At 43.8% G+C, this 23,619-nt stretch overlaps 1 non-coding gene and 1 pseudogene across 1 annotated transcript; both read right to left on the bottom strand.

The window, feature by feature from the left end:
• Window positions 1-10,344: 10,344 nt before the first annotated feature.
• On the bottom strand, window positions 10,345-10,848 carry LOC100091106 (annotated as a pseudogene).
• Window positions 10,849-18,668: 7,820 nt separating this feature from the next.
• On the bottom strand, window positions 18,669-18,806 carry LOC114809568. The gene has a single exon (XR_003757344.1). It is a non-coding gene; the product is annotated as a small nucleolar RNA SNORA7 (small nucleolar RNA).
• Between the last annotated feature and the right edge of the window lie 4,813 nt (window positions 18,807-23,619).

The following is a 23,619-nucleotide window of genomic DNA, read 5'->3' as shown; positions in this document are numbered from 1 at the left end:
TCCATTCCAGCAACAGTAGCAGCAGATCTGGATTTGGGTTCCAGCTCTGCCACTTGCCTGCTGTGTGATTTTGGGCAAATCAGTTAACTTTTCTGTGCCTCAGCTGCTCATTTCTAAAATGGGGATTAAATGCTTGTTCTCCCTCCCCCTTAGACTGCAAACCCCTTGTGAGGCAGAGACTATGTCTTATATGATTACAATGTTCATCCAGCTTCTAACACAGTGCTTGTTCCATAAGCAATAAACAAGCACCACTATTATCATTTCATCAATTTGCTGCTCTCTGAGGCACAAATTTGAAATCATTCTATTCAGGATTCCAGGATTCAAGGAAGAACTAACTCATTGTTCTTAAGTAACTGGCTTGAATGGCTCCAGAGCATATCCCTCAAACTAAACACAAACTAAACAGAACTCTTCATCTTTCCACCAAAACCATGCTTTTCCCCTGACTTTCCCATCACTGTAGACACCACCACCCTACCTGTCTCACAAGTCCGAAATTTTGGCATTATCCTCGACTCATCTCTCTCATTCAATCCACATATTCAATCTGTCCTCAAAACCTGTCAGTTCTGCCTTCACAACATCTCTAGAATCTACCTTTTACTCACCATCTGAACTCTTACTATGCTTATCTAAACCCCATATCCTGCCTTGACTACTGCATCAGTGTCCTAACTAACCTCCCTGCCTCCTATATCTCCCCACTCTAGTTCTTACTTGGCTCTTCTGATCGGATCATTCTTCTAAAAAAAAATTTGGTCCATATCTCCCCATGATTTACAAACCTCCAGTGGTTGCCCATCCACCTCCCCATCAAACAGAAACTCCTACTTTCTGCGTTAGAGAACTCAATCAGCTCTCCTCCTCACTGATCTACTTCGACCCATAGCATATGAGTCACTCCTCTAATGCCAATATAGTCATTGTACCTCAATCTCTCTCTCTCACTGTTGACACGTTGCCCATGTTCTGCCTCTGGCCTGGAACTCCCACCCACTTCATGTACAGCAGACCATCACTCTCCTCAAAACTTGATTAAAATACCATCTCCTCCAAAAGGTCTTCCCTGACTAAGCCCCCATTTCTCCTATTCCCTCTCCCTGCTGGGTCACCCTTGCATTTGTACCCTTTATTCGCCCCACCCTCAGCCCCTCAGCATCTAATGTACATATAGGTAATTTAGTGGAAGGAGCATGGGCTTGGGAATCAGAGGTCGTGGGTTCTAATCCCACCACCGCCACTTGTCAGATAAGTGACTTTGGGCAAGTCACTTAATAACAATAATAATAATAGTATTTGTTAAGTGTTTACAATATGCTGAGCATTGTTCTAAGCACTGGGGTGGATACAAGGTAATCAGGTTGTCCCATGAGAGGCTCACAGTTTTACTCCCCATTTTACAGATGAGGTAACTGAGGCACAGAGAAGGTAAGCAGCTTGCCCAAGGTCACACAGTAGACAAGTAGCAGAGCCAGGATTAGAACTCATGTCCTCTGACTCCCAAGCCCAGGCTCTTTCCACTAAGCCACACTGCTTCCCTGTGCTTTAGTTACCTCATCAATAAAATGGGGATTAAGAATGTAAGCCCCATGTGGGACAACCTGATAACCTTACGTCTATCCCAGCGCTTAGAAGCATCCTTGGCACTTAGTAAGCACTTAACAAATACCTTCATTATTATTATTATCTTTCATCTGTATCCCCCTCTAGATGGTAAGCTCCTTGTGGGTAGGGAGTGTTTTTGCCAACTCTGTTGTATTGCACTCTTCCAAGTGCTTAGTACAGTGCTCTGTACAGAGTAAACACTTAATAAATACCACTGATTAAATGATTGATAAAATCACATCTCCAAGAGGCCTTTCCACATGTCCAAGCGGCCTTCCCTGTTTGAGCCCTAATTTCCCTTACTTCCTCTCTGTTCTCTCTCTATTCTGTGTCACCTTCCCACTTGGACCTGTACCCTTTAACTCTTGAGACTCTATCCTATATCTCTCATGCAAATGCATGATTGAGGTATTTTCCCTACCTCATTTCAAGGGGAAAGGGGAGGAATGGGTACATTCAATATGCCAGTCAGGGCAATAAACACAACTAGAGCATAAGGTCCTTGAAGAGAGAGATCTGGTCTACTTATTTTATTGTACTCTCCCTAACACTTTGTACAGTGCTTTGCACACTGTAATCACTCAATAAATACCTTGACTGACAGAAAAAAATATGACCCTGGGATCATGATTCTACCCCTATAGACTGTAAGATTACTGTGGGAAGGGAACCTGTCTACCAACTCTGTCATACTGTACTCTACCAAGTGCTTAGCACAGTGCTCTGACTACAGTAAGTGTTCCATAAATACCACTGATTGATCATACCAGGCAGTTTGAATTCTGGGCCAACATGTTAATCTTATAACCTTGATAACCTAATTCAGTTCAGTCACCACCAATGTCCTAGGCAGGTGTTTATAGCAGGCTAGAAAAAGGTGCCTCTGTGGAAGCACAGAGTGGGTGAGGAAGTAAGAGCATGCTAAATAGAATACTAGCCCCAAAGTGGACCCTGTTTTGTGTGAGAGAGAGTGGGGAGGTGGCATGCCAAGTTACCTCTCTTTTTCTGATATTTGTTAAGCACGTGCTCTGTGCCAGGCATTTTACTAAGCACTTGGCTAGATACAAGCTGATTGAGCAACAACTCCTCACTATTGACTTCAAAGCTTCAAAGCCATCACCTTCCCCCTCCCACCTCACCTCCCTTCTCTCCTTCTACAGCCCAGCCAGCACACTCTGCTCCTCTGCTGCTAACCTCCTCATTGTGCCTTGTTCTCACCTGTCCTGCACTGACCCCTGGCCCACGTCCTACCTCTAGCCTGGAATGCCCTCCTTCCTCACATCTGCCAAACTAGCACACTTCCCCCCTTCAAAGCCTTACTGAAAGCTCACCTCCTCCAGGAAGCCTTCCCAAACTGAGCTCCCTTTCCTCTGCTCCTCCACCCCCTCCTATTGCTCCGACTCCCTCTCTCTGCTCTAGCACCCTCCCCACCTCACAGCACTAGTGTATATATATACACACTTATTACTCTATTTTATTAATGATGTGTATATATCTAGAATCCTATTTATATTGATGCTATTGATGTCTGTCTACTTGTTTTGCTTTGTTGTCTGTCTCCCCCCTTCTAGACTATGAGCCCATTGTTGGGTAGGGATTGTCTCTGTTGTTGAATTGTACTTTCCAAGTGCTTAGTACAGTGCTCTTGCACACAGTATGCTCTCAATAAACACAATCCAATGAATGAAAGTTGGACACAATCCATGTCCCACATGGAGCTCACTGTCTTAATGTCCATTTTACAGATGAGGCAACTGTGTCACAGAGAAATTAAGTGATTTGCCCACGGTCACACAAAAGATAAGTGATGGAGCCGGGATTAGAACCCAGGTCCTTCTGACTCCCAGGTTGGTGATCTATCCATTAAGCCATACTGCTTCTCACTGCCATCCCCCTTAATTAATGTTGGTATTTATTAAGTGCTTACTATATGCAGAGCACTGTTCTAAGCGCTGAGCACTGTTCTAAGTGCTGAGCACTGTTCTAAGCACTGAGCACTGCCCTTTCCCCAGTCACTTCTCCAATCATGACTTAAGGAGTGGCTGGAGCAGCCTTCTCCCCTTTCATTGACTTTGTTCCATTAGACTGTAAACTCCTTAAGGGTCGGCAGTGTGTCTTTTTCTTTCTATGTATTCTCCCATGGACTTAATACAGTGCTCCTCACATAGTAGGCATTTAATAAACACCATCTATTGATTAATTAACTTGCCCTTCCAAACACTCTGGTTCAGAGCCAGGCTAATGTAAGCCTAGTCTAAAACTATACAATGGCTTCAATTGTGGAAAAAACAGCCATTTGGCCAGTACTCAATGACCATCTGCACTGGCCACTGGGGATTGGGTGGATGGGGTTTCTCAAGAGTGGGCCAATAGCTCCCTCCCAACAAGCTCTGCCATGGCAACTCCTCCAAACTTAAAGGAGACCCCAGTGCTCATATAGTAACTAGAGGGAGGTCTCAGGTGTAGCAAAGGGTAGCTCTCTCCCTCAGCACCTGACCTCTAAGACCCTCTTCCTTGTAGAGAGACTACGCCCATGCTATTTGCAATCCCAGCAATCTCTTCTCTGGCACAGTAGTCACTTGGTCAATCACATTTATTTAGCCCTTACTTTGTGCACAGCATTGTACTAAACACTTGGGAGAATGCTTTACCACAGTAAACAGATACATTCCCTCCCCACAGTGAGTTTACAGTCTAGGGAGCAATTCAGATTGGACACAGAAGAGATAGGACACAATGGCAGCTCCAGGCTTTTCCAACTTTTAGAATTTTGGGGGCTTATGGCTGTGGCTACTGCCTCTCCCAGCACTGCAGGACATCAGAGCTCCTGCCTCTGGAAGCCCCACTCCCTCCCCAGCAAGGGATGGGCTGGGACTGAGAATCATTTTTGGGCCTGCTGTAATCTGGACCAGCTTCTCCAGATACTTGTCTGACCTCCAGATCCAGGGGCAGCTGGGTTTCTTTTTAAACTAGTACCGTTGCCTCTATTTGCCTTGTATCCACAATCATGACCATCTTGCTGAGGGAGAGAAGTCTTACACTCCCTCTCTCTATAGTTAGGGTGGAGTGGGTTCTGGTGATGAGGAAAAGTCCATTGGAGGAAAAATGAGGCCTATGACTAATCTAACCAAAGTGTTCCATGAGACTCCAATAGCACTGCTTATGTGTACCTGAGCTCAGTTTGAAAATAAATATCCAGCAGTTGTGGAAACCCCTTGAGCCTCATGTTTGTTCTGCTATGTAAGGGGACTAGAGCATTCTACATATGGCAGATGAGTGTTATGAGCAAGGAAATGTAATAATCAATCTTCCAGTGGTCTTGCTGAATGAAATGAGCCTTGCCTAGAAAATGAGATGAACAATGACTAAGATTATTTTTCACCCTTCAGGAGAATGAGCTGAAGGAACTGTCATTTAAAGTTGGAACCCTCTGCTCATTCATGATTTAATCCTTCACAGGGTTATTGCCTTTCTCTTTACTTTGGCTCTGACTGGTTGATGAATGTCATTTCCCAGAAGCCAAGTGGATCACGGGTATTGTGGAGGAGAACTAAACAGCTTGTTTATTGAATATCCACATGAATTTCTTGGATAGATTGGGAAGAGAACTAGCACAGGTGGGAGGAACTACCACAAACTAGAACAACTCTGACTCCTGATAATCCAGGAAAGTTCCATTTAGAATAAGTGAACAGTAGGGTGGCTATTCATCTCCAGTTTTAAACCAAATAGGTCCAGTTTTCACCTGTTCTGTCCCTTGCTTGCTACTGACATGGCACCAAACTCCTATTTGTCAGGGATTCTTATTTTAAGGGCCCTCGGCCTCCCAACACCTATTCTCCTAGCACCCAATCCCAAGGTTTGGAAGCAGCATCCATGGTCACAAGGACCTGGGAGGGGGAGCAAAGACTCTGGAAAGAGAGAATGGAGTTTGGGAATTCCCTTGGAGAAATGCTCTAGTTTTTGTGGACTTTCACAAAAGGCCCTGTGTGATGTTATATATAGTTATGGTGTAACCCAATAATGTGACCTGCACTTGCTAGTTCTGTAGCTGGCCAAAGAGGGACAGCGAGTGCCTTCAACCAATCAATCAAAAGATCAATGTTATTTATTGAGCACTTACTCTGTGCAGAGCACTGTACTAGGATATGAAGGAAGTACAGTGCTCTGTACATAGTAAGTGCTCAATAAATACAAGTGAATGAATAGGAGTTCCAGGCCAGAGGCAGGATGTGGACATGCAGTTGGTGGCAAGATAGATGAGATAGAGGTGCAGTGAGAAGGTTGGTGTTAGAGGAGCCAAATGAGAAAGCTGGGTTGTAGATGAAAATCATCGAGGTAAAATTGGAACAAGCAAGGTGATTAAATGCTTAGAAGACTTCGGTAAAACCATGTTTCTGTTTGATGTGGAGGTGACTGAGCCGTCATTGGAGTTTCTTGAGGAGTGGGGAAACGTGGACTGAATGGTAGATGGTAGAGATGGTAGTTGAAGGTAGGGGAACAAATAAGTTTTCCCAGATAGTGGGGGTAGATGGAGAATAGGAGACTCAGAACTGAGGATTGAGAGACACCTACAGTTTGCAGGTAGGAGACAGAGGAGGAACCTGCAAAAGAGACTGAGAATGAGTAGCTATAGAAATAGGAGAACCAGTAGAGTTGGTAGCTGCGATCCCTACCCACAGGGAAAGAGCACAGACCTGAGTCAGAGGACCTGAGTTCTAATTCTACTCTGTCACTTGTCTGCTGTATGACCTTGAGCAAATCTCTCAACTTCTCTGCTTCCTCATCTGAAAATGGGGATTAATACCTGTTATCCCTCTCCTCTAGAATGTGAGCCCCACATGGGCTAGAAACTGTGTCTAATCTGATTATCTTGTATCTACCCCAGTGCTTAATATAGTGCATGGCACACATTAAGCGCCTAACAAATACCATCATTATTATTATTATTAACTATTAAGGTGCTTATAGTCTACAGGCAATGTCCACCCTAGTCAATAATGACATCATGAGAATTCTAATTACCCAAGGATAAAGGCAGGTCTCTCAAAGTAGTGTGTTAGCCAGAACTCCACACTGCTCCTCCTGCTGTTCCCCATTTGCCAGTGATGCTTGTGGTGTGGGGTCTGTCTGGCTTGGAGAAGATCTACTTGTCCGTTCAAATCCCTGGTTTTCCAAAAGCAAAAGATAGTCACTGTGTGAACAAAGGTGAGTTTATTGCCTGGATCCCCTGGCAGTCCCCAGGGTTCCACCACCAGATTTACGTTTTTCATTATCCAAGTTCACATAAGCGCCACCCAGGGGACAGGTGGTCACTTTTTAATATACCTATATTTAAAGTTATATGAACACTTAAATGTGCCAAGCACTTTTCTAAGCACTGGGGTAGATACAAGGTTATTAGGTTGGACAGAATTCCTGTTCCTCCTGAGGAACACAGTCTAGATAGAAGTAAATTGGGTTTAATCCTCATTTTATAGATGAGAAAACTAAAGACATACAGGAGCTATGCAACTTGCCCACAGCCACAAGGCGGACAAGTGGCAGAGCTGGGATGAAAATTCAGGTCTGCTGATCCCAGGCCCGTGATCTTTCCACTAGGCCACACTGCTTCTCATGTCCCATCTTGCCTACAGTCTACGAACAGGCTTAGGGTGTGTTACGTACACTTGGCATGACCATTCGAATGAGTCTCTTGAAATGTAAAATTTGTCACCTTTGCTGCAGTGTATATTCAGTTGCTGGCGAGGCCATGGGTCAGCTGTTAGGTGGTCAGCTTTATGGATATCATAGAGAGAGACTTCTAGTCAATTTCCAACTGGTGGCAGAGTTGCTCTCTGTATTATCTGAAGTATCCTTGGCACTTGGCTCACTAGCTGCTTTACTTTATCTTCTGGAGCTGGTTACCTTGGAAATGCAAACCCCCTTCTCCCCCCACCCCCACAACCACCAGAGGTATCTCAGTGTTAACTCTTCCCTTCCCCAACATAGAGGTTCTTCAGCTCCAAGGCTCACAAATTTCCAATTTTTATATGAGCTTCATGAACTGTAAAAAAAGGTCACTAACTGTTGTGAGTTCAGTTCCTCAGGCATCAGAAGGCATTGCTTTGACTCCTCACAAGGCATTCTCCCTATCTGGATAAATACTATCCAGCAAATCTGTCAACATAGAAGCACTTCCTTGATTCCAGATCTTTCATTTATTCATTTTTATTTATTGAGCACTTACTGTGTGTAGAGTACTGTACTAAACACTTGGGAAAGTACAATATAATGATAAACAGACACGTTCCCTGTCCAACCTCTGAAGTGTTTCATATTTTTCCTTGACTTGCTCCCTTTATTCTCTCCCCTTCCCTACCCCACAGCACGTATGTCCATATCTGTAATTTATTTATTCTTATTAATGTCTGTCTCCCCCTCTTGACTGTAAATTTGTTGTGGGCAGGGAATGTGTCTGTGTGTTTTTGTACTCTCCTAAGTGTTTAGAACAGTGCTCTGCTCACAGTAAGTGCTCAATAAATACAACTGACTGATGGACTAACTGAATTAGGACATATCACAAGGAAAAGGACCACCAGGACATTCCAGGCAGCTCCTTCAAAAGTGAGAAATGAAAAAGTCTGTCCTTCTTCCCAGAAGTCAAAATAAACCATCACCTTTGGGAGGTAGGGAGAGTGTCAGTAGAGACTATCTGCTGCTATCAGCCTCTTCTAGCCACAGAACTCAAGTCTCTGAGGAGAGATTGGAAAACTGGTACCACGGATCCCTCAGGGAATATTGGGGAAGGCTAAGGTAAATAAGACTGCACTTTGAAGGTGTAGTAGAAAAGATGTTCAATGGAAAGCATTAATTATTGCAGAGGATGGAACATTTGTCTAATTTGAGAGAATGTCAAGTTGACTGATAGGGAGGGCAGAGGAGTTTAGAGGAGAGGGAGAAACTAAAGGTTAAGAAACAGTGTAAACAAAGGCCCAAGAACCAGCTTCTTGTTCATCATCTGCAATTCCTTTTGAAGTCTGACTGAAACAATCCCGCTGAGATACCTAATGTTCTAGAATTTATAATCTTTCCTGGGGCAGATTTGATTAACATGAAAGGACCATTGATTTCTCTAGCTTTTTACTGGCATCTCAGAGTCAGTAACGGTTTATGTTGGACTGGTGGAAGGGATGGCTGATTTCATTCTTTCCACTTTCAGCACAACAACTCCCACTGAGTGAGGGTGGCTGCCGAAGTATTTCTCTGGGCTGGTATATTATATTTTATTTACAAGTCTAAATCCCATCCCCCCCTTCTCTTTTTCCCTTTGCTCCTTTCCCCTTTCTCCATCTTCTCCACTCTCTTCTCCCCTCTCCCCTCTTCCTTTTGAGGGAGAGAAAGAGATTTTTAAAAGTCCATTTTGGTGGTGCCCTTTTTCCTGTGATTTTTTTTTTAGTTAGCTATGGTATTTATTGAGTATTTGCCCTTAGGGTTGCCAACTGTCCATAAATTCATGCCAATGTCCCCAAGTCACAGCTCTGCTCACCACCACAGCTTTCACTGAAAGGGCTGTAAATTAATGGACATGAGCTAGAACTGCTCAAATCCATAAGGCCCATAAAAATATTTCAGTATCTATCAGAGGAGATCAGTTTCAGCATACACTCTTCCAGAACTCCTGGGGGCAACTGTAATGGGACTCAGCTGCAGGCATTTATGGATTGTTGACAGTCCTTCCTTTATGGGCTCAGCATTACACGGAGCACTGGGATGAATGAAAAATAAAGAAATTCGGATATGATCCCTTCATTCATTCAATAGTATTTATTGAGCTCTTACTATGTGCAGAGCACTGTACCAAGCGCTTGGAATGTACAATTAAGCAACAGATAGAGACAATCCCTGCCCATTGATGGGCTTACAGTCTAATTAGGGGAGACAGACAAAAACAATAGCAATAAATAGAATCAAGGGAATGTAACCTCATTAACAAAATAAATAGGGTAATGAAGATATATACAAATGAGCAAATGAGCACAGTGCTGAGGGGAGGGGAAGGGAGAGGGGGAGGAGCAGAGGGAAAAGGGGGAAAGGGGGCTTAACTGAGGGGAGGTGAAGCGGGGGACAGAGAGGCAGCAGAGGGAGCAGAGGGAAAAGGGGAAGCTCAGTCTGGGAAGGTGTCTTGGAGGAGGTGAGCTCTCAGTAGGGGTTTGAAGAGGAGAAAAGAGTTAGTTTGGCAGAGGTGAGAAGGGAGGGCATTCCAGGACAGCGGGAGGACGTAGACCCGGGGTCGATGGCGGGATAAGCGAGAACGGGGGACGGTGAGGAGGTGAGCGGCAGGGGAACAGAGCGTGCGGGGTGGGCAGTAGAAAGAGAGAAGGGAGGAGATGTAGGAGGGGGCAAGGTGATGGAGAGCCTTGAAGCCTAGAATGAGAAGTTGAAGAGACCCTTTCGAGCCCCCTGCAGGTTGAGCACGGACACCTATCTGCTGGAGAACGTTAGGTCCATTTTCAGACCTTAATATGAGCCATGGTGGAGTTACGGTCAGAGCAGTGACAACTAGAACATAGCTTGCCTCATGTCTTTATTTGCTAGAATCATCTTGATTATCCTAGTTGATAAGGCACTCTTCACATCTTCTAAGAGTTTTACAGAGAGTAGCTACCCACTAACCAGCAAAAGAATTTCAAGTAAATAAACTGCAAGTTAAAATTTTAAAAAGGATTTCATTTTCATTAGAGGTGGCCCAATCTATTTTGTGACACTTTCATTGTCCTCTACCACCATCATCGTTAGATAGTCTCTGTAATTAATGATGTTTGATTCTGGATCCACAGCAGCAAGACAGCATCTCCTCCATTTCCTCTTGTGTGAAAAGCTTGCCTTCTTCGGTCATGAACTTGACTGCTCTTCTTTAGTCAGATGCCCTCGTTTACTTGGGTCTAAGACCTCAAAAGCATGAAGAAGGACGTCTTCTGGAATCGGCCTATATCTCTTTTCCATCAATACTTTGGTCACCATCGAAATAAATTTTTCCAAGTGGATATATCCAGTTGGCTCGTCTTCTTCTACCTCTGCAATTAGGTCATGTAGCTCTCCTTCACTTGGGCAACACCCCAGTGACCGTATAATTGTACCAATCTCCCTGACATCCACAGTATTATTAGTTTCATGTTGGAAAACTTCAAAGGCATCTTTGATCTTCTTCTGGATCTCTCCTACCACCATTTCTGTGGAGTCTTTCTCCTCCACCATCTTGTTCCATTCATTCATTCCTTCAGTTGTATTTACTGATGCTTACTTTGTGCAGAGCACTGAACTAAGGCATTTGGAAAGTACAATTCAGCAATAGAGACAATCCCTGCCCACACCAGGCTTACAGTCTGGAAGAGGCGTGCGGGGGCAGACATCAAAACAAGTAAACAGGCCCATTCCACAAGAGACTCACAACTTAGGTTGGGGAGGACAGATATGTAGAAAAGTTACAGAGACTAGGTGGCAGAAAATAAAAGCTTTTATTAATAATAATAATAATAATAATGTTGGCATTTGTTAAGCACTTACTATGTGCAGAGCACTGTTCTAAGCACTGGGGTAGATACAGGGTAATCAGGTTGTCCCACGTGAGGCTCAGTCTTAATCCCCATTTTACAGATGAGGTAACTGAGGCACAGAGAAGTGAAGTGACTTGCCCACAGTCACACAGCTGACAAGTGGCAGAGTGGGGATTCAAACCCATGACCTCTGATTCCCAAGCCCATGCTCTTTCCACTGAGCCACGCTGCTTCTCTGAAAAATAGAGCCTTTAAAATATGACTCGACAACCAAGGAAGTAGATGGGTAGAAGAGCAGATGAGAGGTCCTTGGAAGGAGTAGTCCTGGGATGGGTGGAAGGACATGAGTGGTTCTTCTCCATTCCAAACCCCAATCCTTGGCTCCACACTCAACAGGCTCCCCAGCGGCCCAACATTTCTGAAGGCTCTTGACACCAGTGTCGTATTTCTGGCCCCGGACTCCGGCCAAGGTTTGATACAATATCGCCAAGATCCGCCCCTTCCTCTCCACCCAAACGGCTACCTTACTGCTACAGGCTCTTGTTATATCCCGGCTAGACTACTGTGTCAGCCTTCTCTCTGATCTCCCTTCCTCTTCTCTCCCCCTGCTCCAGTCTATTCTTCACTCCGCTGCCCGGCTCATCTTCCTGCAGAAACGATCTGGGCATGTCTCTCCCCTTCTTAAACACCTTCAGTGCTTGCCTATCAACCTCTGCTCCAAACAAAAACTCCTCACTCTAGGCTTCAAGGCTCTCCATCACCTTGCCCCTTCCTACCTCTCCTCCCTTCTCTCTTTCTACCGCCCACCCTGCACGCTCCGCTCCTCTGCCGCCCACCTCCTCACCGTCCCTCGGTCTCGCCTATCTCACCGTCGACCCCTGGGCCACGTCCTCCTGCGGTCCTTCCTGGAATGCCATCCATCTTCACTCAGACAATCTAATTCTCTTCCCCTCTTCAAATCCCTACTTAAAACTCACCTCCTCCAAGAGGCCTTCCCAGACTGAGCTCCCCCCTTTTTCCCTCTGCCCCCTTCACCCCCCCTTCACCTCTCCACAGCTAAACCCTCTTCTCCCACCTCTCCCTCTCCTGTCCCACCCCCCTCAGCCCTGTTCTCGTCCACTCAACTGTATTTATCACCCTATTTATTTTGTTTATTTTGTTTAATGAGATGTACATCACCCTAATTCTATTTAGTTGCCATTGTTTTTATGAGATGTTCTTCCCCTTGACGCTGTTTATTGCCATTGTTCTTGTCTGCCTGTCTCCCCGATTAGACTGTAAGCCCGTCAAGTGGCAGGGACTGTCTCTATCTGTTGCCGACTTGTACATTCCAAGTGCTTAGTACAGTGCTCTGCACATAGTAAGTGCTCAATAAATACAATTGAATGAATAAATGAATGCATGAATGAATGAATGAATATGTGTGATCCTGCAGCCACAGGCCAAAGGAGAAGGCCCTGGGGAATGAGCAGGCCTGGCCTGGAGAATCAATCAATCATTAGTCAACGGTATTTATTGAGCATTTACTGTGTGCAGAGCACTGTACTAAGCACTTGATACAACAGAGTTGATAGACATGTTTTCTGTCCACCAGGTGCTTTTGAGAGAAATGGCCCTTCACCCCACCTTCCATCCCTTCCTCTACTGGTGACTGTGGGTGGATGCTGGTTCAGCTGAAAAGGCTCAGGGCTGATTTGCAGCAACTTCAAGGTGAGCAGGGCATTACTGGGAATGATTCTTTCCTCCTCCATAAAGCCCTCCCCTCCGGAAGTCCTTCCTGGATGATAACTTACAGAAACTCCCCACCATTGCTTTAAGTGCTCATTCAGATTGTCCCCTCCTATTTTACCCCAGTGGTATTCTATGACAGCCCTGCCAGCACAATGTGAGCCACTTTGCTCCCTGTTTCCTGATTGTGACTCATCTATCTCGCTGCCAACCCCTTCCCCCACGACTTCCTTTTGTCCTGGAACATCCACCTCCTTTATATATGCCAGGCCACCATTCTCCCCAATTTCTAAGCCTTATTAAGATCACATGAGGAGGCAGAATGACCTATTGGAAAGAGTTCTTAGGATTCAGAGGAAGAGGACTTGTGTTCTAATCCAGCTCCACCACTTTCCTGCTGTGTGACCTTAGTCAAGTCACTAAAACATCTCTGTGTGGCAGTTCTCTCATCTGCAAAATGGGATTTCAATTCCTGTTCTCCCTCCTACTTATTCTGTGAGTCCAGGTGCAACCTGATTATCATTTATCTGCTCTACTGCTTAATACAGTGCTTAGCATACTGTAAACAATTAACAACAGCAAATTATTATTATTATTACATCTACTCCAGGAGGCTTTCTCCAATTAAGCCCTCTTTTTCCTGACTCCTTCTTCCTTCTGCATCATCTATTTTTTTTATTGTGTTTGTAAGGATCTTACTATGTGCCAGGTAGGAGGTGGGGTAGTTATAAGCTAATTGGGTTGGACACAGTCCATGTCCCACATTGGGCTTACAGTCTCAATTCCCATTTTACAGATGAGGTAACTGAGGCCCAGAGAAGTTAAATGACTTGCTCAACAAGTGGCAGTGACAAGTGGTAGATTTGGGATTAGAACCTATGTCCTTTTGACTCCCAGACCCATGTTCTATCCACTAGCCCCCCAACCTTTTACCTGAATCAGTGTACTTTGGGCATCTGGTATTCACTCCACTCCCAGCCCCACAGTGCTTATGTATATATCTGTTGATTATGTATTTATATTAATGTCTGTCTCCCCCTCAAGACTGTAAGCTCATTGTGCATAGGGAACATGTCTTTCATTCATTCAATCGTATTTATTGAGCACTTATCATATGCAGAGCACTATACTAAGTATTTGGAAGAGTACAACATAACAATAAACTGACACATTCCCTGCCCACAGTGAGCTTACAGTCTAGCGGGAGAGACAGACATTAATATAAATAAATAAATTACAGATATGGTCATAAATTGTACCTCCAAGTACTTATTTCAATGATCTGCATGCAGTAAGTGCTCAATATGATTGACTGATTGATTGAACTCTCCCAAGTACTTAGTACAATATTCTAAAAACAGTAAATGTTCAATTAATACCATTAATTGATTGAATAATTGATTGATTGCTAATCCTCACTTCCCTGGTCAGGGCATCCCATTATTCACCCTGAACATTTATAAGTATCTCTGTTTTACAGATTTTGTACTGATTGTACTGATTTTTTTTCATTTTTGCTTACTTTTGTCATTACCAATTGTAACTATGTTTTTCCTCTTTATCCCATTTTAAACACATGATCTGTGTCTGTCTCCCTCCCCAGTTATATTGTAGAGAGGAGTGTAGACTAGGTAAAGAGAACAGGCTGGGAGTCAGGAGACCTGGGTTCTAGTCCTAGCTTCAGTCAGTCAATCGTATTTCTTGAGTGCTTATTGTGTGCAGAGCACTGTGCTAAGCACTTAGGAGAGTACAATATAACAATATAACAGACACATTCTCTGCCAACTTGTCTAATACTGTGATGCTTCCCCTCTCTGGAATTTATTTTGAAACTTGTCTTCCCAACTAGATTGTAAGTTCCCTTTGGGCAGAGAACGTATCGGCCAACTTGACTGTACTTCACTCTCCCAAGTGCTTAGCTCAATGTTCTGACATTCAGTAAATACTACTGATTGATTGATTGACTTTGGGGAAGTCACTTAAATTCTCTGTGCCTTAGTTTCCTCATTTCTAAAATGGGGATAAATGCCAATTGTCCTTCCCATATCTCCTCCAGGAAGCCTCTCCTGATACCTCTTCTCTTCCACCCTCTTCTCCCTCCCTTCTGTGCTGCCAATGATAATAATAATAATAGTAGTAACTGTGGTATTCCTTAAGCAATTACTATGTGCCAGGCACTATAGCAAGTGCTGGGGGGATACAAGGAAGTCCAGGTCCCACACTGGGCTCACAGTCTTAATATCCATTTTACAGATGAGGTAACTGAGGCCCAGAGAAGTGATGTGCCTTGCCCAAGGTCACTCAGCAGACAAGTGGCGTAGCTGGGATTAGAACTCATGTCCTTCTGACTCCCAGGGTCTGTGCTCTATCCACTATGCCATGCTGCACTTGGGTCTATACTTACCTTAAACACTTTGATGCTCACCTCTTTGCTACCCCTATTGCACTTACGTATATATCCTTATACTATGCAGCTTCCCCTCTCTTTAAGTTATTTTAATGTCTGTCTCCCCTACTAGACTGTAGCTTCTTGAGGTCTGGTTGTATTTGCCAACTCTATTGCACTTTCCTAAGTGTTTACTACAGTTTGCTCTACAAACACTAAGTACTCAATAAATTGACTGATTCCCTCAATCAGAGAATGCTTCTACTTTCACTGTTCATCTCAAATAATTAATTAGAATTATTTTTACATACATTAGGCCCTCAATAAATACTGCTGCTCTTGTTGTGGGCATAGGGCCATCAGCCTGGCGCTAGAGGCCCTGAACAGTCTGTCCACCCTCTAAGACCAGCATCAGAACTTCCCAGACTTTTGCAGAGATATTTGCTCCAGGAGTTCCCAGTTTAGGTCTCTCACCCTGAGATGCTCCATAAACATGGCTCACTGCCTGAAGAGCTACAGTTTGAAGTTATGTCATCATTTTTCCAGCAGGAAATTGATAATGTTAATGGCTAGAAACAAGATGGTACGACTGAGGAAACTGGAAAGATCTACAGTATTTTCCTCAAGAGAAAACAATAGATAAATCTTAGAAATAACTTTCAATGTCATGTCCTTTACCACCCAGCTCCACTAGATGGCCTTCAATGAATACAGTGACATTCACTTAGAGGTGTCTTGAGAGCAACCGAAGTTGAATCATTGGGCAGCTCAGCAGTTGGGCAAATGATCACTTAGCCATCTTAGCCACAGTCAGCTGACCAGGAGCACACATCATTGCTGGTTTAGAAACAACAATTCAGATCCAGGAAATGAAAAAAGTAGTGTGCTTGGGAAGTTTCCACTCTTGAAAACAGTGGCTGGAAGATCATTTTCCCCTAAAAAAAGGTAGCAAATAAAGCTTAAAGCTTAGAACATTTATTGCTTTCAGCTATAAGAAACAAAAACACAGTGGATGTTAGTCAAATGGATAATGACAATCAAACACTGAAGAACTCTCTGAAAGTGTTGTCTGGTTGAATCTCTTTCTGGTTGACTCCAAACTCATGACCACCTATTACTTTTGCATCTGATCTGATTGCACCATATTTAGCCCAGAGCTTAGTACAATGCCTGGCATGTAATAAATGCTTAAAAAATACCATAATCTTTACCTTTTCTTCTTATCAATCAATCAGTGGTTTTTATTAAGCATTTAATGTGTGCAGAGCACTGCACTGTCTGTTTGGTTAACTGTCATTCATCCAGTTGTATTTGCCAATAATATCTGCTCTCACATTCTTTTATCTATTATGAATTCATCAGCTCTTGTGTCCTTGACTTTCCCATTAGGCCAGAGGCTAGTTGAGGACAAGGACTGTTTCGTACCCTCTGTAGCCTAAGTACAATACTCTGCCCTTAGCAGGATTTAATGAACACTGTAGTTGATGATGAGAATGATGATGTCGATGTTGTATTTATGCAGCTCTGTCCTAAAATTAAGGATATTTTTTCCAAGGGACTCAGACTATTTTATAAGACTCTTACCCTCTAAGTCCTTCTCTCCAGTCCAGCATTGCATATATGATTTCTCATACAGACAGATGTTCTAGAAGGGGATGGAAGAGTGGAAGCTTGGGCCAAGAGCAGGAAAGGACTTAAAGATAGATTCCACCTTGGGGTGCAGGGGATTAAAGGGACACTGATATAATTTCTGACCCTGTGGGTAAGGTCCAAAAACAGGACCTTGTGCTGACCTTTCTGCCTCCTGTCTCCCCACTCCAGTCCATTCTTCACTCTGCTGCTGGGATCATTTCTCTTCAAAAATGTTCAGGATGTGTTTCTCTACTCCTCAAGAAACTCCAGTAATTGCCCATCTATCTCCGCATCAAACAAACACTCCTCATCATTGGCTTTAAAGAATTCAGTTACTCTGCCCCCTTCTATCTCACCTCGTCTTGTACTAGAACACGGCCCACACACTTCGCTCCTCTAATGCTAACCTTCTCACTGTGCTTCGATTTTGTCTATCTCGCAGCCAACCCCTCACCCACATCCTGCCTCTGGCCTGGAATATCCTCTCTCTCTTCAAATCCAAGACAACTACTCTCCCCCACTTCAAAGCCTTACTGAAGGCATGTCTCCTCCAAGAGACCATCCCTGACTAAGCTCCTCCTTTCCTCTTCTCCCACTCCCAGCCCCATAATACATAGGTACATATCTGTAATTTACCTATTTATATTGTCTGTCTTCCCCTCTAGACTGCAATCTCATTGTGGCCTGGGAATGTATCTGTTATTATATTGTACTCTCCCAAGTGCTTAGTACAGTGCTGTGCTCATAGTAACTGCTCAATAAATATGATTGAATGAATGAAAGGACCCACCATGACTTCATGCCTTTGGAGAGAAGGACTGTTAGAAGTGGAGAGGGAGAAAATAGGGACTCTTGGAGGAGACTGAGAAAAAGTGAAGGGGAGCAGGAAAGAGGGCATAGGAAATCATAATTATGGTACTTATGTAGCAAGCACTGTTCTAAGTCCTGGTGTAGATACAAGTTGGAGACAGTCCCTGAACCACATGGGGTTCGTAGTCTAAGTACATAATGATGGTATTTGTTAAATGCTTACTATGTGCAAAACACTGTTCTAAGCGTTGAGGGGGATACGAGGTGATCAGGTTGTCCCACATGGGGCTCATAGTCTTAATCCCTATTTTAAAGATGAGGTAACTAAAGTACAGAGAAATTAAGTGACCTGCCCAAAGTCACACAGCTGACAAGCAGCGGAGCTGGGATTAGAACCCATGACCTCTGGCTCCCAAGCCCATGCTCTTTCCACTGAGTCATGCTGCTTCTCAATCTCAGTATAAGTGAGGGGAGGAGAGAAGAGGAAAATAGAGGAGAGAGGAGAGAAAAGAGGAGAACAGGCAACAAGAAAGATATAATCAGGTAGGAAGAAGATGTGTCTAAGGACAAGAAAAAAGGGAAGAATTCCCAAAAGCCCAAGTCATAGTTTGTCAATAATGAAGCTAACACTTATGTAATTTGACCCATCCTAGGTAGTTTTTCATTCATTCATTCATTCAATCGTACTTATTGAGGATTTTCCTGTGTGCAGAGCATTGTACTAAGTGCTTGGGAGAGGGTTTTTTTTTTTGGTCTTATGCTGTAGAATTATCTCCGACCCATAGCGACACTATGGACACATCTGTCCCAGAATGCACCTTCCGCTATCATTCAGGTAGTGTACCCATAGAGTTTTCTTGGTAAAAATATTGAAGTGGTTTGCCATTGCCTTATTCCACGCAGTAAAGTTGAAACTCCACCCTGAGTCTCTCCCATGCCACTACTGCCAAGCAGAGTGAGTTTTGACTTATAGCAGATTGCCTTCCACTTACTAGCCACTGCCCAAGCTAGAAATGGAATGGCTATGCCTCTGCTTGACTCTCCCTCCCATAGTCAAGACTGGTAGAGTACTGGAAACTCTCCAGCTGCGATCCTGAGAGCGGAGCTTGGGAGAATACAATACAATATTAAAGAGACATATTCCCTGCCCACAGTGAGTTTACAGTCTAGAGAACTCTGCTGTGGAGGTGAGGCAAGGAGGGACTGACAGAACTTTCTTATAAGAATAATGCTAATGAAATAATAATATTAATTGTAGTATTTGTTAAGTGCCTACTATGTAATAATAATAATAATAATTATGGTATTTGTTAAGTGCTTACTACGTTGACTCCGTTTTCTCATTCACCGTACACATCCACCCTATCTCACCTTCACAACATTGCCAAGTTCCACCCTATCCTCTCTATCCAAACTGCTACCTTGTTGGTACAATCTCTCATCATATCATATCTCTCATCATTACTGCATCAGCAACCTTTCTGATCACCCAACTTCCTGTCTCTCCCCGCTTCAGTCTATACTTCACTCTGCTGCCCGGATTATCTTTCTACAGAAACACTCTGGGCATGTCACCCCCATCCTCAAAAATCTCCACTGGTTGCCTATCAACCTTTGCATGAAGCAAAAACTCCTCACTATTGGCTTCAAAGCTTTCCATCACCTTGCCTCCTCCTACCTCACCTCCCTTCTCTTCTCCTACAGCCCACCCCGCACACTCAACTCCACTGTCACTAACCTCCTCACTATGCTTCATTCTTGCCTGTTCCACCGTCAACCCTCTGGCCTGGAATGCCCTCCCTCCTTACTTCTGCCAAACTAGCTCTCTTCCCCTGTTCAAAGCCCTTCGGAGAGCTCACCTCCTTTAGGAGGCCTTCCCAGATTGAACTTCCCTTTTCCTTTGCTCTTCATCCCCTCCCCATCACCCCTACTCCCTCCCTCTGTTCTACCTCATTGCCTGCTCCATAGCACTTGTGTATATTTGTACATATTATTCTATTATCTTATTAATGATGTGTATATATCTATAATTCTATTTGTCTATTTTTTTGCTATTGATGCCTGTCTACTTGTTTTGTTTGGTTGTCTGTCTCCCCTTTCTAGACTGTGAGTCTGTTGTTGGGTAGGGATTGTCTCTATCTGTTGCCAAATTGTACTTTCCAAGCGCTTAGTAAAGTGCTTTGCACAGAGTAAGAGCTCAATAAATACGATTGAATGAATGAATGAATGAATGAATGAATGAATGAAGCACTGTTCTAAGCACTGGGGGTAGATACAAGGTAATCAGGTTGTCCCCTGTGGGGCTCACAGTCTTACTCCCCATTTTACAGAGGAGGTAACTGAGACACAGAGAAGTTAAGTGGCTTGCCCAAGGTCACACAGCAGAGAAATGGTGGAGACGGAATTAGAAAGTTTGTCCTCGACTCCCAAGCCCGTGCTCTTTCCACTAAGCCATGCTGCTTCTCTGTACAAGTATTGTACAAAAAAGCTTCTCTGTACAAGAAGCTTCTCTGTACTTGTGCAAGCTTCTCTGCACAAGTACTATGTGGCAGGCACTGTTCCAAGAGCTAGGGTGGTTACAAGCTGATCAGGTTGGAGCCAGTACCTGTTCATTCAATAGTATTTATTGAGCGCTTACTATGTGCAGAGCACTGTACTAAGCGCTTGGAATGAACAAGTCGGCAACAGATAGAGACAGTCTCTGCCGTTTGACGGGCTTACAGTCTAATCGGGGGAGACAGACAGACAAGAACAATGGCAACAAATAGAGTCAAGGGGAAGAACATCTCATAAAAACAATGGCAACTAAATAGAATCAGGTTGTCCCACGTGGTGCTCAGAGTTCAGCCCCCATTTTGCAGATGAAGTAAATGAGGCCCAGAAAAGTGAAGTGAGTTGGTCAAGGTCACACAGCAGACCAATAGGGGAAGAGGAATCTGAACCCAGGTCCTCCCAGCTCCAAGGCACGAGCCCTGGACACTAGAGAAGCCAATACATCTGTTATATATTCCCAGAGATTAGTGATAGTAATGTTAATCGTCAAATATGTTAAATGCTTACCATGTGCCAGGAAGTGAGTTAGTAGATATAAAATAATCAGGTCAGATGCAGTCCCTGTCTCACATGGGCTCATAGTTTGTGGCAGAGGGAGAAGAGGTATTTAATGCCCATTTTACAAACGAAGAAACTTAGTCTCAGAGAAGTTAAAAGACTTATTCAAGATACCCAGCAGGCAAGAGGTGGAGCAGGGATTAGAACCCAGGTTTTCTGACTCCTAAGCCTGTACTCTTTCCACTAGTTCTCACTACTTCTCAGTACTATGCACTCAGAAGCCATTCATTAAGTACGATTATTCACATAATTGATTGACAATGGGAAAGGGGAAATGAAGAGAAGAATGTGGGTAAAATTAGCCGAGGGAGAAGGAGTTGAAATAGAACAGAGAAGGACGGAAGACTGTGGATGGCAAGAGGAGAAAACAGCATGGAGAGATCAGCAGGGATGATAACTCTTTGTGGGAAGCAGCCTGCTAGTGATTTCCCACACCACACCTGCCAGCAGGGGTGGGTTTGATGTTAGGCTTCCTAAAACAACCAATCAATCTATTAATTATATTTATTGAGAGGTCAGTGTGCACAGAACGCTGTACTAAGTGCTTGGGCAAGTATAATACTACAAAGTTGATAGTTGCAATCCCTGTCCACAAGGAGCTTTCATTCTACAGAACTAAGATTATCATCATTGTTTTGTTCTGTTTTGCTTTGCTGTCTCCCCCTTTTAGACTGTGAGCCCATTACTGGGCAAGGATTGTCTCTATCTGTTGCTGAATTGTATAATCCAACCATTTAGTACAGTGCTCTGCACATAGTAAGTGCTCAATAAATACTACTGAATGAATGAATCATCACCCCTAGTTTAAAAGAATGTGTTCTCAGAAGAATTGCTCCTGGCCCAGGCTTGTTTCTGGACCATCATGTTAAAACAAGGTATCAAGCCACAGGGATTCATTCATTCATTCAGTTGAATTTACTGAGCACTCACTGTGCACAAAGCACTGCACTAAGTGTTTGGGGGATTACAATATAACAATAAATAAATACATTTCCTGCCCACAGTGAACTCACAGTATAGAGGGGTTACTGGGTAGCAGTGTGCTCAGATAGTTCATAGGCTGCAAAACTGCAGTAAAAATAAAAATAGATACAGGCACTATGGATAACCAATTAAAATGATTTTACTTTTTTTCTATGGTACTTATTAAGCACTTGCTATAGGCCAAGTATTGTAATTATTATTATTATTATGGTATTTATTAAGTGCTTACTATTTGCCAAGAAGTGTTCTAAGTGTTGGGGTAGATACAAGGCAATCAGGTTGTCTCATGTGGGGCTCACAATCTTAATCCCCATTTTACAGATGAGGGAACTGAGACAGGGAGAAGTTAAACGGCTCACCCAAGGTCACACAGACAAATGGCAGAGGCAGGATTAGAACCCACATCCTCTGACTCCCAAGCCTGTGATCTTTCTGTTAAGCCACTTTGCTTCTCTGTACTAACCACTGAGCATTGTACTAATCACTGAGGTAGATACAAGATAATCAGGTCCTCAGTCCCTGTTTCACATAGAGCTCATAATCTAAGTAGGAGGGAATACATTATTTGTAAATAATTTAAATGCCTTGCCCAAGGCCTCAGAGCAGACAAGTGGCAGAATCAGGATTAGAACTCAGGTTCTCTGACTCCCAGGTCTATATGCTTTTAAGTAGGCCACTGCTTCTTTTTGTGGAGATTTTTCCACTGAAACAATTCTGTCCCCAAAATGTGCCATCCTCGGACAGGGTTCAGAGGACCAATGAGAGATCTGTCCCTCTCTGTGAGGGAGGGGAAGTTGGATGTATTGGCTTAATTTAAATTCCCAGGATCCTAATCCCCCTTCCTGTTTGTCCTCTTGCAGGACTGTGCTCTTCAAAATTATTTTCTATTTATTCTAATTCTAAAAACACATTGAAACTTTAAAATGGAAACTTGGAAGGACAAATGGTCTTTCTACATTTTGCACTTTTTACTTTAAACTATGTAAATTGGCATTTGGGCATTTATTACTTGTCTTTTTTTAAAATGGTATTTGTTAAGCACTTACTATGTGCTAAGCCCTGTACTAAGTGCTGGGGTAGATACAAGCTAATCAGGTTGGACACCAGTCCCTGTCCCACATGGGGCTCACAGTCTTAATCCCCATTTTACAGATGAGGTAATTGAGGCACAGAGAAGTTAGTGAGTCTTCCAAGGTCACACAACAGACAAGTGATGCAGCTGGGATTAGAACCCAGATCCTTCTTACTCCCAGGTCCATGCTTTATCCACTAGGCCATGGATGTGTGCATAAGTGCTGTGGGGCTGGGGTGGGGGTGGTCAATAAAGGGAGTGAGTCACAGCGATGCAGAAAGGAGTGGGAAAAGAGGATGTGGGGGCTTAGTCAGGGAAGGCCTCTTGGAGGAGGTGTGCCTTCACTAAGGCTTTGAAGGTGGGGAGAATAATTGTGTGTACGACATGAAAAGGCATTTCAGACCATGGGCAGGATAGGGGTGAGTGGTCGGCAGCGGGATAGATGAGATAGAGGTATAGTGAGTAGGCTGGCATTAGTGGAGCAAAGTGTGTGGGTTGGGTTGTAGTAGGACAGTCCTGAGGTGGGAGGGGGCAAGGTTACTGAGTGCTTTAGAATTGAATACCCTTGAACTTGATACTCTTGAACTTCCTCCTCCTTCCCCTTCTCTTTCTTAAAACTCCTGACGCTGTGACAAGCGCTGCATTAAGCACTGGGGAAAGTTACAACAATATTGACATTGACACCATCCATGTCCCAAAAGACACAGAGTCTACAAGGTCATGGGGTGAACAGACAACCTCAGAATGAT

This window comes from Ornithorhynchus anatinus, chromosome 2, assembly GCF_004115215.2.
Source record: "Ornithorhynchus anatinus isolate Pmale09 chromosome 2, mOrnAna1.pri.v4, whole genome shotgun sequence".
Classification (NCBI taxonomy): Eukaryota; Metazoa; Chordata; class Mammalia; order Monotremata; family Ornithorhynchidae; genus Ornithorhynchus; species Ornithorhynchus anatinus.
This window is presented reverse-complemented; position numbering and strand designations above follow the sequence as displayed.